The following is a 13,554-nucleotide window of genomic DNA, read 5'->3' on the forward strand; positions in this document are numbered from 1 at the left end:
TCTATGTGTGTTTACCTTTGTCTCTGCACATTGTGTGTAGGTGTGTGTGTGTGTGTGTGCACACATGTGCATGTGTTTGTTTTCTGTACATCTGGATAAAAAAATGTCCTATGTAGGAAAAGTACAAATAATTTTTACAGAAAACAACACATATATCAATTTCAGTCTTTTACATTATGCAAATATTTCATGATGAATGGACCAGTAGAAATGCTCCAAAATTACTTACTTTTTAGTAATAAAACTTTTTTGCATTAACGTATGTTGCAAGTTAAGACCATTTTTGTCTTCTCCTGTAAAGTTTCCATTTTGGAGAATTTTTAGACAATAAGCAACATATTATTATCACACATAAAGTCTTAGGCACCTAAGCACATTGTTTAAAACCATTTATCCTGGCAGCAAGGAGAGGAGAAAATCAAGCTACGCTCTTGCTTTCTGTCCATCCTTCCACTGTGAGAAGACAACTGAATGATATGGGTCTAAAGGGATGTGTAGCTGTCAGGAAGCTGTTATAGACAAAAAGAAGAACATTTGCAAATCAGACAAAGAAGCTGTGCAGAAAATACAACCAGCTGAACTTTGGAGGTGTGGAAAAATATCCCTGCAGATCTCTTTGAAAACTTGAAAGCAAGTCTCCAGAAAAGAATGGAAGCTGTAATAAAGACAAAGAGTGAACACATTAAATACTGAAAAATCTGATGTTTAATTTAATTGTTGAGGCTTCTGTGTAATTTTCTGTTAAATATATATATATATTTTGTTTTTTTCATGATGCTGAAAAAAGAACTTGATTACTATATATATATATATATATATATATATATATATATATATTTATATATATATATATATACGCTTATCTATAAAATTCATATAAGATAAATTATTATTATTACATGTACACACTTAAACATAATATATAATATGCATCATTATTGTATACATACATACAAAATTCATATAGGATAAATTATTATTACATGTATACACTCATATATACACTTAGTTATTGGAACATATGGATATAAAAATAAACCTGTGTGTGTGTGTGTGGGGGGGTGTCAGAAAGAGAGAGAGAGAGAGAGAGAGAGAGAGAGAGAGAGAGAGAGAGAGAGAGAGAGAGAGAGAGATGAATTCCACTCCTGAGCTACTGAAGCTATAATCACAGCTGTGATCACAGACAGGGAACAGTGAGAACAGCCCTTTGCCACCCTCTACATCTTTCTCTCTCTCTTCTTTCTCCCTCTCTTCTCTCTCTCTCTGTTCTCTGTTTATCTTTCTTTTTCCACTCCCAGCTTCACTCTGTCTTTCTCTCCCTTCTGCCCCTATCCCCCTCTCTTTTTCTTCCTTCTTCTCTCTTTCTGTCTCTAACCCCCTTTTTCTATTCTACTCCCACCTCTCTCTCTCTCTCTCTCTCTCTTCCACCCCTGGCCCTGTGCCTGCTCTTCCGCTCACCCCCATGTTCGCAAATCACTTCTTCCCGTGTCAGCAGGTAAATTGTTTTGTCCTCCCAATCCCTGCTTTCATTACCTTGTGTAAATTAAGCGATATGTCGTCCACCGGTGCGCGCCGCAGCTCTCGGTGCCGCCACGCCAAAATCATGAGATTTGGCATAATAAATGAAGACAAACTGGCGCCGGCAACTGCTCCTTTCTCTGCGCCGACTCGCTTTCATTATTCGCTTAACTTGCCGGAGAAAATGACTTAACCCTGACCCGCACATTACGTCCCATATTCACTCCAGATAAAAGCCTTTTTACAGCGGGCCCCCCACAATTTATATTCCACCAAGGAGGCCGCTTCTCTCTGTCACTTTTCCAATCTCGGGCCCCCTCAACACACGTCATTAAACTTGTCGTGCCTTCCTGTATTTGTCCATCAGTCCTTCCTTTTACATAAAAGCTGGCAGCATTATTCTTGGCTTTGATGGCGCCAACTCATTTTTCCCCTACGGAATGTTTGATTGGAAGAAATATAGCCCAGGCTGCTGGCCCTATCTCCTCTTCCCTCTCTCCACCAGGAATCATGCGCTTGATGAAATAGTGTTCCCCCAGCAAGAATAATAAAAACAGACTTGTGCATTACGGGCCGCTCTCAATCTGCCAGGCTGGGGCCGTGCCGAGGCGAGAGAGAGTCCCCTGACCGAGTTTTATAGTTATACGGGCAGATAAATAGAAAGCGGTGAGCAGCCTGGGTGGAGGCCACAGCCGAGCACAGGACAGGGCGAAGGCAGGGCCATCATGGCCACCGTGAGTGCTCACACATGGAGTTGAAGAAGAATGACATTTTCCATCAGGTCTTTCTGAGCTTCCTCTGAGCGCCATATTTATACAACACAGGAGTGAAGTGGCTCTCAAAAAGCTTAGCGCTTCCAAATTTTAGCATGGTAATTGAATCACAAACATCAAATCGTTATTGTACTGTGCAAATGTTCAAGACAAAAACCTACAGCTGTGAAGGTGCTGAAAAACTTCCACAGTCCTATATTGTATGCAAGCAATTTCTTTCTTTCTCAACAACTTCATAAAATGTACATTTTTCAATATAAGTATGAATTTTTGTCCAGCCTTTGCTTTCATTACTGCTTTCATTCTTTCACACTTTCCTTCACTTTTTTAAAGAAATCTGAAGTGATATTTTTCAACATCACCAAAGTTCAATTTTAGAAGTTGGTTGCATTTCCTGCTTCTCAAGATCCAAGTAATCGCAAACTCATTCACTAATGATTTATATCAATCATAATCTATCATAATGAACTTGTCTTTTGCTTTCTCCCTTTCGTTTTCATACTGTCTCCAGGTTGTAAGGAACAACAGATGTATCAGTGTATCATCACTGAAACAACTTCAACCAACAAAAACAATGCCCCCTTAAGTGGACCAGTCTTGTTTGCTGATAGTGTTGCTGATGGCAGCTGATGTCCACAGGGAGCTGCTGAGCATGGTGTGTGGAATCTTGAATGAGAAACCAAACTACAATGGCCTTTTTCCTCTTTTCTCTCACTGCTGTATGAACACCATTCTTTTCTGCTAAAGTGTTCTTTCAGCATATCTAATTAATATCTGATAAGTTTCAGCTTAAAGAATGGTTTCAACATTCTCAAGGGGATAAGTTCAAACAGAATTCTACATGTACCCTTTTTCTTTGGTATTTCTGAACCATCACTTTACAGAGGTGTGCCAGTCCGACAGTAGACAGGCCCAGAATCCTGTAAATATTATTAACATTTCTATTTTTTACATTTCCTTTTTTAGAGGGTCAGTGGTTTTCAATATTAACCCCTTGCACCCTAGACTTATTATCCCATCATTGACCCCTTAACACAGTTCTGCAAAATAAATAGAAAATAAAGCAATTAAGACCAGCTGTGTTTTACGGAAATTCTTTGCACCACAAAAGGTAGCATCCATTTGTGTTACAGTTTGAACCATAAAATATAGCAATATCAGGTTCAGCTCAGCTTTTTAATATTCCAGTACTTGTCAAATTTACCTGAATGTCATTTTGTTACAGCCAGTCTGTAAAGCATTTGACACTCATCTTGTCTTCTCAACTGTTTTCTGTTTGTTTCCAGTTTGTTCAGTTGTTTATTAGTTGTACAATTAGGCTTTTAGCTTTAATAACTTATTTACTGAATGAATTACTGAAAAACTGTAAAATATGAAGTAAAAATGTTATGACATGCAAGTCTTACAAGCTCCAAATGTCAGTCTACAGCTGTCATGAGAAGTATAAAACCCTTTTATGAGAAAGTGAACAAACAGCACAGTTAACTTGATGCTAACATTTTATGGTGAATTCCATAAAGGGGCTGGCAGAAATTAACAATATGCTAGCAGGGTTGAACACATTGGCAAAAGCCATGCACAAAAGAAAGTTTTCAAGATGAAACTGTGCGGTTGACTCATCTTCATCACTATATGACACAAATGAAAAGATTCATGGTCTTGTTTCATACCATTTTATGTCCTTCTTCATGCACAATACATGTTGCACTAAAACAGATAATCACAGACTTGCTACTGGTTACAACTTTAAGTAAGAAGGTAAAATACTATACTGGGCCTTTAAAAACATTCCTCATACTCACATATCTCATTTACAAAAATAGTTTTCTAAAGAACCAACCATTAAAAGGTTAAAAGGTGCTCCTGGGTGAAAATGTTAGTGGGCCCCTACTCACTGACCACCTTTTTTGGGTGGTCAGTGATTTTTATGATGTTACAGCAAGTCAAATGAGGCCTATACAGCATCACAATGTCAGCATACTAACCAGTGTGTTGGCATGTCACCACTATTAGCACATATTTCTTTTCCAACTGAAACAAAACAGGAACAAGATAATTTAAACATTAATAACAACAAAGGTTAAAGTAAACCAAACAACCAATGCAACATTTCCCTATAAAGCATGCATCTGTTTTTTACAAGCAAAAGATTAACCCATAAAGATGACCTAAATTAAAATCAAACCATGGAAATATACATAAAGATGAAAAAAGCAGCAAACCTAAAAACCCAAATCATCGAGCAGCCTAGATAAACTGTACTGCCACAGCTGGCATGTTGTTTTCCCATTGACGCCATGTCCTAACAGCAAAATGCTGTTCAAATGTAGTATTGCATCATGTTGTGAGGCCTGCAGGACATCTACACCGGAAAGGTCAAGTGTATGACAGGTCAAAATGTAAACCAACCATAGACCTATTAACAGCTGCTTTACTGACAGAGTTGTCCAGCTGTGGTCCGGGGCATTTTGTTAATAGAGTTTGTAACAGGTTACATTTTATACCCACATTTGACATCAGTGGTCTAAATTACATAGTTAAAATAGTGTTATACTGCCATGGCGGTGGACAGCTCTGTTATGCTAACTTGTATCTGCTTAGCTAGTCTACCTAGCTAACAAACAGTATTCACCTCCATGACTTCCAGCACTCTGGCTGTTTCTCTCCAAGTTGTTTACTTTGGAGATCCCTTTCCTCCACAATTTATGAAAGACTTTCTTCTCGTTCTTTGCAGAGCAATGCAATATGTTGAAAACAGAAATGGGGAGTCTGTCAAAAATGGTGCATCACATCACACCACATCGCGCTCTGCTCTTTTGGTTTTGTTGTTGCCACTCATGTCACTTGCTATCAGGGTATGGTAGTAGTTCATTTTTACCCTCTGTACCGTTAGTAAAGTTCCCACCGCAAGTCAAAAGAGCTGTTTCGATTTTCTCATAATTGCTCATGGGGGCCCCCTAGTGGCTTGGGCCCCTGGGTACATGCCCATAAAACCCACTGGATGATGTGAGACTAGCACTGACTGCACTTCATCCTACATAGCCAGCAGAAATTCTTTGGTTAGTGTGGGACTAGACTTATTCTGTGTCTGAGAAACTGCCAGTTGTTAGAGACCCTGAGGCGCTAATACACTTATTCAAGGTACAAAATACAGGGGGTCCTGCAGTGTCCAGGACCCCCTAATTAATCTCTTGTACTCCCTAAATGTCTCAAAATCAAAATACTTGGGGGCCCCTGAAAATAAACTTAGGGAATTTTTTTTTCTTTAGGGAAAAATAGACGCTCAGTAACAGGTTCTGGGAACCTGCCTCAAGGTGGCACTGTAGCAAATTAGTTCACCCTGTTGGTCCTTCATAGTCTTGCAACTGCAACTATACCCAGGATATGTCTGACCAATATTACAATATGCCGCTGCATATCTGTGAATCTGAAAACTCACCCAACTTCTCAAGAGACTGGTGGAAAGAGTGACTTATTACTCATTTCTCAAACTGAAGACAAAAGAAGAGACGTGTAAGACCTCAGTGAATGTGTGAAAGACTACATTACCAAGCTAGAAAAGAGGATTTCAAGAAGAGGAATTTTTGAACCAAACAACTTGGTGCCATTGAAGCACCAGCGCCGCTAAGAGGAGTAAGTTAGCAGCCAGCTAACCGTGAAGTAGCCAGCCAACACGGGACCCCCCAAATACCAAGGAGAATACTGCTCTTACTGCTATACTTATATAAAGTATTAAGTGTCAAGTATGAAAAGGCATCATTTGTTAAAGTTCTTACTCATAGGTCAGGATTTAGAGAAGCCTTTAATGGCATTTAGATGACCTTTAGTTGTTAGAGACCTGCAGATTCTAACATTCATATTGTTGCATTTAAGTAAAGTACTAAGGGTCAAATATAAGAAACAATAACTTATAAGTTCTCTTTAAGCCTTTAATGGCATTTAGATGACATTTATTGCCAGTTAAAGTATTTAAACTGTACCTACCCCCAAAAAAGGACAACCTGAGGAACTCAGTGAAGCTCAACTTGGAGCTTTGTAAAGAATGCATCTAAAACAAGTGCTATACATTGAGTACAAACTGAAAGAAAAGAGGTGGTGGAGTGGAAGTGGAGGAATGGGAACAAAAAAATGGAACAAATGAGAAGCAGTTGCTTCATTTTTTACAGTATAAAACTTTTGCAAGGTCGTTCAAAGAGTCACGTTGCTACACAATACCTGCATACAAATATGCTCCCTTGTTCCACAAGTCGTGACACAGTGGCTCTTAAAACGATCATTATTACCATACAAATAGACAGATCTATTTAACAACTGGCTTTTTATCGCATAACAGTTATTCTTTAGTGTTGTGCCTTGAAAGGGATTGAAATGCAGCTCCCCCCTTTCTTGCTGGAGAACGTCTTAGCCTTGATAAAGGCTTGGAGCAATAGATGGAGCAAGGCTGACATCTTCTTAAGAGATGATAGGAGAGCCAAATCAAATAGGATGGAGCAGTCACTCTCTGTGCAGATAGGTAGTTCATTTCACCGGCTCTGCGTTGGCATCCCCAGTGACTCCCTGCCCGGGGAAGATAGCTTACTCGGACTTCATTCATTATTCCAACCCTAGCCTTTTCAGCGCTTCTAAACGCTCCCCTTTTGTTCTAAGCTGAGGCGTATTTTCCTCACTTTGATGAGAATCTCTAAATTTGGGTTTGCAGACCAATGTGCATTATCACTGGCTTTTTTATGTAAGAGAGTGGAGTGAAAATCAATTATTTTTTCGTGATACATAATTGAGTGCAAATGAATGAGTTGAGTTGTGCTTTTTGAAACAATAGAGTCTTGGTTATCCTCGTTAAATGTTTTTCTTGCCCCTGGAGGTAAGATGTGTGGTGTAGATTTTTAAACACTTTCCATGCAATAACTTTGTTAACAGTCATCAGACGACTAGTTTACATTGTATTCAGAATCCTTTTCTTGGGCTTATATGCAATGGAATGCAAAGCTTTGGGCATCCCTGGTCGTACATACAGCAATTAAAATATTGATAGTATTGATAGCATATTGATATCTCATGCTTTGTATGTCAGTATTAAAACACAAAAACAAATATTATTATTGACAGAAAAAATAATATCATACATATTTAGTATTGAAATTACAATGGCATTGTTGTCCTTTCCATTGTGTCACTAAAATTCTTAGTTTATGTTGCTATAAATATTTCAGGAAATGCTCCGATAATTATGAATATGAAGATATTTATGAAAAAAGGAAGGAAACAGTAGTACAGTAAAGTGTTGAAAATGACTATTGATTTTGGGTTTAATCACAATAATTATTGATATCTGACAGCTCTTTTGCAAATAGGTCATATGTAAAAGTTTGAACACTCCCTGGTCAAATTACATTTTTTGTTAATTTACTAAAAGAAGATAAATCAAAACATCCTCTACAAGGAGTAATATTAAATATGGTAGTTGGCAGCAAAAGTTTAGTGCACAAAATACATATATATATATATATATATATATATATATATATATATACATATATATGTATTTTGTACACTAAAATTTTGCTGCCAACTGCCATATTTAATATTACTCCTTGTAGAGGATGTTTTGATTTATCTTCTTTTAGTAAATATATATATATATATATATATATATATATATATATATATATATATACACACACATTCATATATACAACCCCATTTCCAAAAAAGTTGGGACGCTGTGCATAATGTAAATAAGAATAGGATACAATGATATGCAAATCATGTAAACCGTATTTTGGAAGGAAAATACTATAAAGACAACCAATCAAAAGTTGAAACTTGAAAAATTTATGCCCATTTTGAATTTGATGTCAGCAACACATTCCAAAAAAGTTGGGACAGGGGCATGTTTACCACTGTGTTTCATCAACTCTTCTTTTAACAGCACTCTGTAAGCATTTGGGAACTGAGGAGACCAACTGCTGTAGTTTTGAAAGTTAAATATTTTTCTGTTCTTGTTTGATACAGGATTTCAGCTACTCAACAGTTCACGGTCTCCTTCTGCTTCTTAAGGTCTAATTTTTCATTTCATAATGCGCCAAATGTGATCAGTGGGTGACAAATCTGGACTGCAGGCAGGTTAGTTTAGCACCTGGACTCTTTTAATATGGAGCAATGCTGTTGTAATACATGCAGAATGTGGTTTGACATTGTCTTGCTGAAATAAACAAGGCCTTCCCTGAAAAAGACATTGTCTGGATGGCAGCAGATGTTGCCAAAACATGTATATATCATTCAGCATCAATGGTGCCTTCACAGATGTGCACGTAACCCATGCCCTGTGCACTAATGTCCCCCTCTACCATCATGAATACTGGCTTTTGAACTGTACACTGACAACAAGCTGAGTGGTTTTTAGCCTGGAGGACACAGTGTCCATGATTTCCAAAAAGAAATTCAAATGTTGATTCGTCGGACCACAGAATACTTTCCCACTCCACCTCAGTCCATTTTAAATGAGCTCAGGCCCAGAGAAGGTGGCAGCATTCCTGGATCCTGTTTATATATATGATTTCTTCTTTGCGTTTTAGAGCTTTAACTTGCATTTGTGGATGCAGCAACGAACTGCCCCGGTCCCAACTTATTTGGAATGTGTTGTTCGCATCAAATTCAAAATGGGCAAATATTAAACAATAAATTTCTCAGTTTAAATATTTGAAATGTTGTCTTTATACTATTTTCAATGAAATATATGGTTTAAATGATCTGCACAACATTGCATTTTGTTTTTATTTACGTTTTGCACAGCGTCCCAACTTTTTTGGAAATGGGGTTGTGCATGTATATATACACGTATACATGTATATACATATAGACACACTCTGGGGACTGGGGAGCCAAATTTTGTACTTCTCTTGACAACCATCGTTCAACCTCCAAAATTATCTTGCATAATTTCATAAACTGGAGAAATGTGTCCCCCCTCTTGAATTTGAACCAGTGCTTATATCTATAACTCAAATGTTGTGGACGCATTTATTGCATGCAACATTTTCAGCTGAAGTCTTAGCCTTTTAGATGACAAAGAGCAACTTCCAAATGATTCATGTGTTCTATAGCTGTGCAGCAGAATTGGAGAACCTCCAAGGTCTTTTTTCCAAAAATCCAGATGAGAGAGAGATTTTCATTGTGTTCTGACACCACTCTCTGAACTGGACCTAAAGGTTTTCCATTTGGAATCAATCTGAAAGTAAGATAATGAAAGCCTTCCCAGATAAATTCCTTAGAGTCATACAAGATACTCAGGGAACACCTAGTACAAAAACATCTCTTGTCTGGACCTTAATGAACAGAGGAATTACAAAGTAGATGAATTAAAAAACTATCACCTGTCCCTGTCCAAACAATGTACTAATGAGAAATTAGTAAAGTGGAAGAAACAATGAATATTAAATGCTGTGTGAAGCATGCTCTGGCCTGACAAGCTAAATTGAAACTGCGTATCCTGAGGGGGCAAGGTTTCTAAATTGCTAATTATTAGCCCTAAAAGGGATCTGATGCTGATATGTTTGCCACTGAAAAGGCAGATGCTGAATAGCGCAGTGGTGGAGTCCCCCCCGTGTTTTTCCTCAGTCTTCTCCCCGGATGCTCTGGCTCGTCTGAAACAATGAGGGCCCCTGAGCTTGAGTGTCCCGGAGGCCTGGGTGAGCGGAGGCCTGGGGGCTGGGTACAGAGGGAGCCGCTCTGCAGCACAAAATGTGGAAGGGACAGATAAGGGCTTAGCCGCTCACTGAGGCCCTCTCCCAGGAGCCCAGGGGGAAATTTGCAGTTATTAAGAGGAAGATGAGAGAGATTAAATGGTCTTTGTGCTCTTGTTCACTGAGTTTCCTTTTTCATTTTTTTTTTTTTCAGTTTTCTCTTTTTTGGTGCACTTGTGTGAGAGGGAGTTTTGGTGAAAGTAGTTATTACTGCTCAAGCAGAAATTACTTTTTTCCTTCACTTATCTGTTGGATAATTTTCTTTTTGTGTTTTCTGAATATGAAACGGCATGATTGGACTGTTTTCCTACTGTAATTTCTTTTATAAATGCATCATCCTATTTCAATTTTATACCTTAATTGTTTCTTTACATTACAGGGCTTTGTTAAATGTTGTTTTGGTGTACCTTTGCATAGCCTAGCTCTTTTAGCTGCAACTGAAATGTAAAAAATCACAACATTAAAAAATTGTTGGCATTGGCATAAAAAATCATTCACTTCCTTATTAAAAATTTCCACTGAGCTTTCAGTACACATTTTTATTTTAGAAATGCAAAATGAACAGGTAAAATGCCTTTAGTACTAGTAGATCAAATTAAATTAAATTCTGACATGAAAATTTTACTTCATTGTTAGGAAATATTTTGGCATGCACAATTTTCCTTCAGTAAGAATTTGTGGCTTTTTCCAATTCATGAGAGGAGATGAGAGGAAACATTTTATTAGAATGAATTTCAATTCCATCAAATTGGTTGGTTTTGATGAGAAATGGTGCACTGTAGAGAAACGCAAGAGCTCAGATCTTCATTACAGAGGTGGTGATGGGAACCACTGCAATGTCTACAGCATAAATATAGCCATTGTATAATGTGATTTTTTTGTGATAATTGTGAGTTTTTATATGTAAAGTAGGAAATGGTAAAAGGTGAATCTTAGAGGTTAATCTAAAAAACCCAATTACTATTTACTATGATACTATTTTACCTTACAAAACCCTGCATGCACCACTCCTATTATTGTGTTTAAAGAGATATGTTTTAGGCCAAAATGGAATTTTAGTTGTAGCCATTTCAAGTAATAGCTTTCTGTGGGGGAGCTTTCAGAGGCAGTAAACATTTTAAATGTCTAGATCCTATCACCACCACTGAGAACAGTTCACATCAAATCACTCTAACTGACTTTGCTCACATCTTAAGGCTTTAATTATGCAAAATACTGAAAAATCACCCTTTAATTCATGACATTGTGAAATTCTTGTTATATGTTAAAATTAACTGTGACAGTGGGATTGTTACTTGAAAATGAATTTGTTAGAGTGAACATCCAATGTCCAAAGTCAATTCTTACATGTAAGAATAACTTTAATTTCTAAGACTCTCATAAAAATGAATGAGAAAAAGCAATATGTCTTTAATAGTGAGAACTGAAATTGTACATGAATTCAGTTTTTTACATATGAAATTAATAAATTAATAACATTTTTACTTCTACTTTACAGCTATTGTCTCAGTAATATCGCAAATTAAATTATTTGTGAAAAAAAAATTCAGATTAGCAGACGCAGCTCTTTTTTTTATTAAATATATGCACTTATAGCAACAATAAAGAAACAACAATGGAGACGTTTGTCATCACACAACTCTATTATAAGTTTGGATCAAAGCATATATCTTGCATGTTTCTAAACAAAATACAACTGGAGGAGAGAAACAGGATAGATAGATAGATAGATAGATACATAGATGGATAGATAGATAGATAGATAGATAGATAGATAGATAGATAGATAGATAGATAGATAGACAGATAGATAGATAGAAGAAAAGTAAAAGGAAACAACACGAATAAACCGATATCAAGAAAAAAGGAGATAAGAGAATCTAGGTACGATGTTATAAAACAGAATATTTACACAAAATACCAAAATTAAAACACTTATTGCAGGAGGTAGATAAAGATCTTAAAATAGACTCCACATCTTTGACAAAGCAACAAAATAGAGGTCTATTCTTTTTACTCTTTACACTTATGTATATACGACTTTGACAATAAAATAATTAGATTATAATTTTTAAAATTCATGTCCATAATTTGTAAACCCAAACAAAATCAGACGCAGCTCTTTTGACGTGGCGAAGGACGGACGTGACGTCACCAGCGCGGGGCGGAAGTCCATCCCATGTTTTCAGCTGTGAAAACAAAACAGCAGGATTGTGCAGCTGGTGAGTGAGAGAGAGCTTTAACAGCTTTAACAGCCCACTTACCTTTAAAAGACTTTTTGCAACGATTAGGACGTGTTTACGCTTTTAAAAACATATTTCAGTACAGTATTGTATTTATTTGCCGGCTTGGTGAACGACATGATGATGACTTGGTCGCTGCTCAGTATTTCTGATATTAGTATAATGTGCGATGAGGATGCAGTGTTTTCAGTATTTTAACTGTACCTGGTTCTGATGCACAGTCTCATATTTTCGTCTGATAACGTGAGGCTTTGACGAGGCTGAAGTCAGCTTCCTATTCGCCAGCTTCTTGTTCGAATTTCCTCGTTCCACCTTAAATGGTGCCGCAGTAACGTTCTGGCGCCTGAGACGGCAGAATGTAACTGCTGCACCGTTTACACCGTTTAAGGTGGAACGGGAAACTTCGAACAAGAAGCTGGCGAATAGGAAGCTGACTTCAGCCTCGACACGGCTCTTCTCTTGTCAAGCTTGTTGTTAAATCAAAGTTAAATGTATTGAGTGGTATTGGATGTGTAAAATCATACGTGAATGACATCTTTGAAGTCATTTCTCTTGAAGGGCATCCGTGTTATGTAATCCTCTTGTGCGCTCGTATTGTTTTGATCTTTCATTGAGGAGCCGTGACGTCATGCGTCACACGTCAGTACCAGTGCATGACTAGAGCAGTGCAGTCTAAATCAGTGGAGAGGACCTTTAGATAGTGAAGATCTATGAAAACGTAGGAAAACAAATACAATCCCAAACGGTAGCATTCTGTATTGTTTCTCATATTCGCTACATATAAATTGTATAGCAGATTTGGGACTAGAACTTGGATCCTAGCAGGCAGTCCTGCACTGCTTACCAACGTTTTCTGCTATGGCTGCACAAGGCATCTTTTATCAGTCTTTATGACAAAATTGGCCTTTGCAGTCCTCATATCACAGGCTGCAATATGCAAACAAGCTCTTTAACAAATTTGTTGTTTATTTTATTGTGTCTTGTGAGCTTCCTGTGTGGCACCATACTAGAGTAGAGTTTATGTTGGTGTTTTGATGAATCAAGACAATCACATTATCCAACAAATATAGCCATTTTGGACAAAATAGTGCAGGGCCATTTTTCATGTCAGATCAATGGTCAAATGTGGCAGTATTAGGGATGCTCTGATCATGAATTATTATGGCTGATTCCCATTTCTTTATAGCCAAATTGACCTTGGGCCAATTATTTTTGGCCAGTTTCTATTTGCCTTTTTTACCTGAAGCTTGCACTGTGTGGGCTAAATAAATCACATAG

The 13,554-nt window shown here is 37.4% G+C and overlaps 1 protein-coding gene across 2 annotated transcripts in view; it reads left to right on the top strand.

Moving 5' to 3' along the window:
- Positions 1-12,194: 12,194 nt before the first annotated feature.
- The window catches only part of LOC118823335 (G patch domain-containing protein 2-like), a 38,657-nt gene continuing 37,297 nt past the window's right edge, over positions 12,195-13,554 (top strand). For both annotated transcript variants that reach the window (XR_005008522.1, XM_036592863.1), the window contains exon 1: positions 12,195-12,255. The gene's annotated coding sequence lies outside the window, so the exon portion shown is untranslated. The remainder of the gene's footprint in view (positions 12,256-13,554) is intronic.

This window comes from Colossoma macropomum, unplaced genomic scaffold (genome assembly GCF_904425465.1).
Source record: "Colossoma macropomum unplaced genomic scaffold, Colossoma_macropomum, whole genome shotgun sequence".
NCBI classification, from domain to species: domain Eukaryota; kingdom Metazoa; phylum Chordata; class Actinopteri; order Characiformes; family Serrasalmidae; genus Colossoma; species Colossoma macropomum.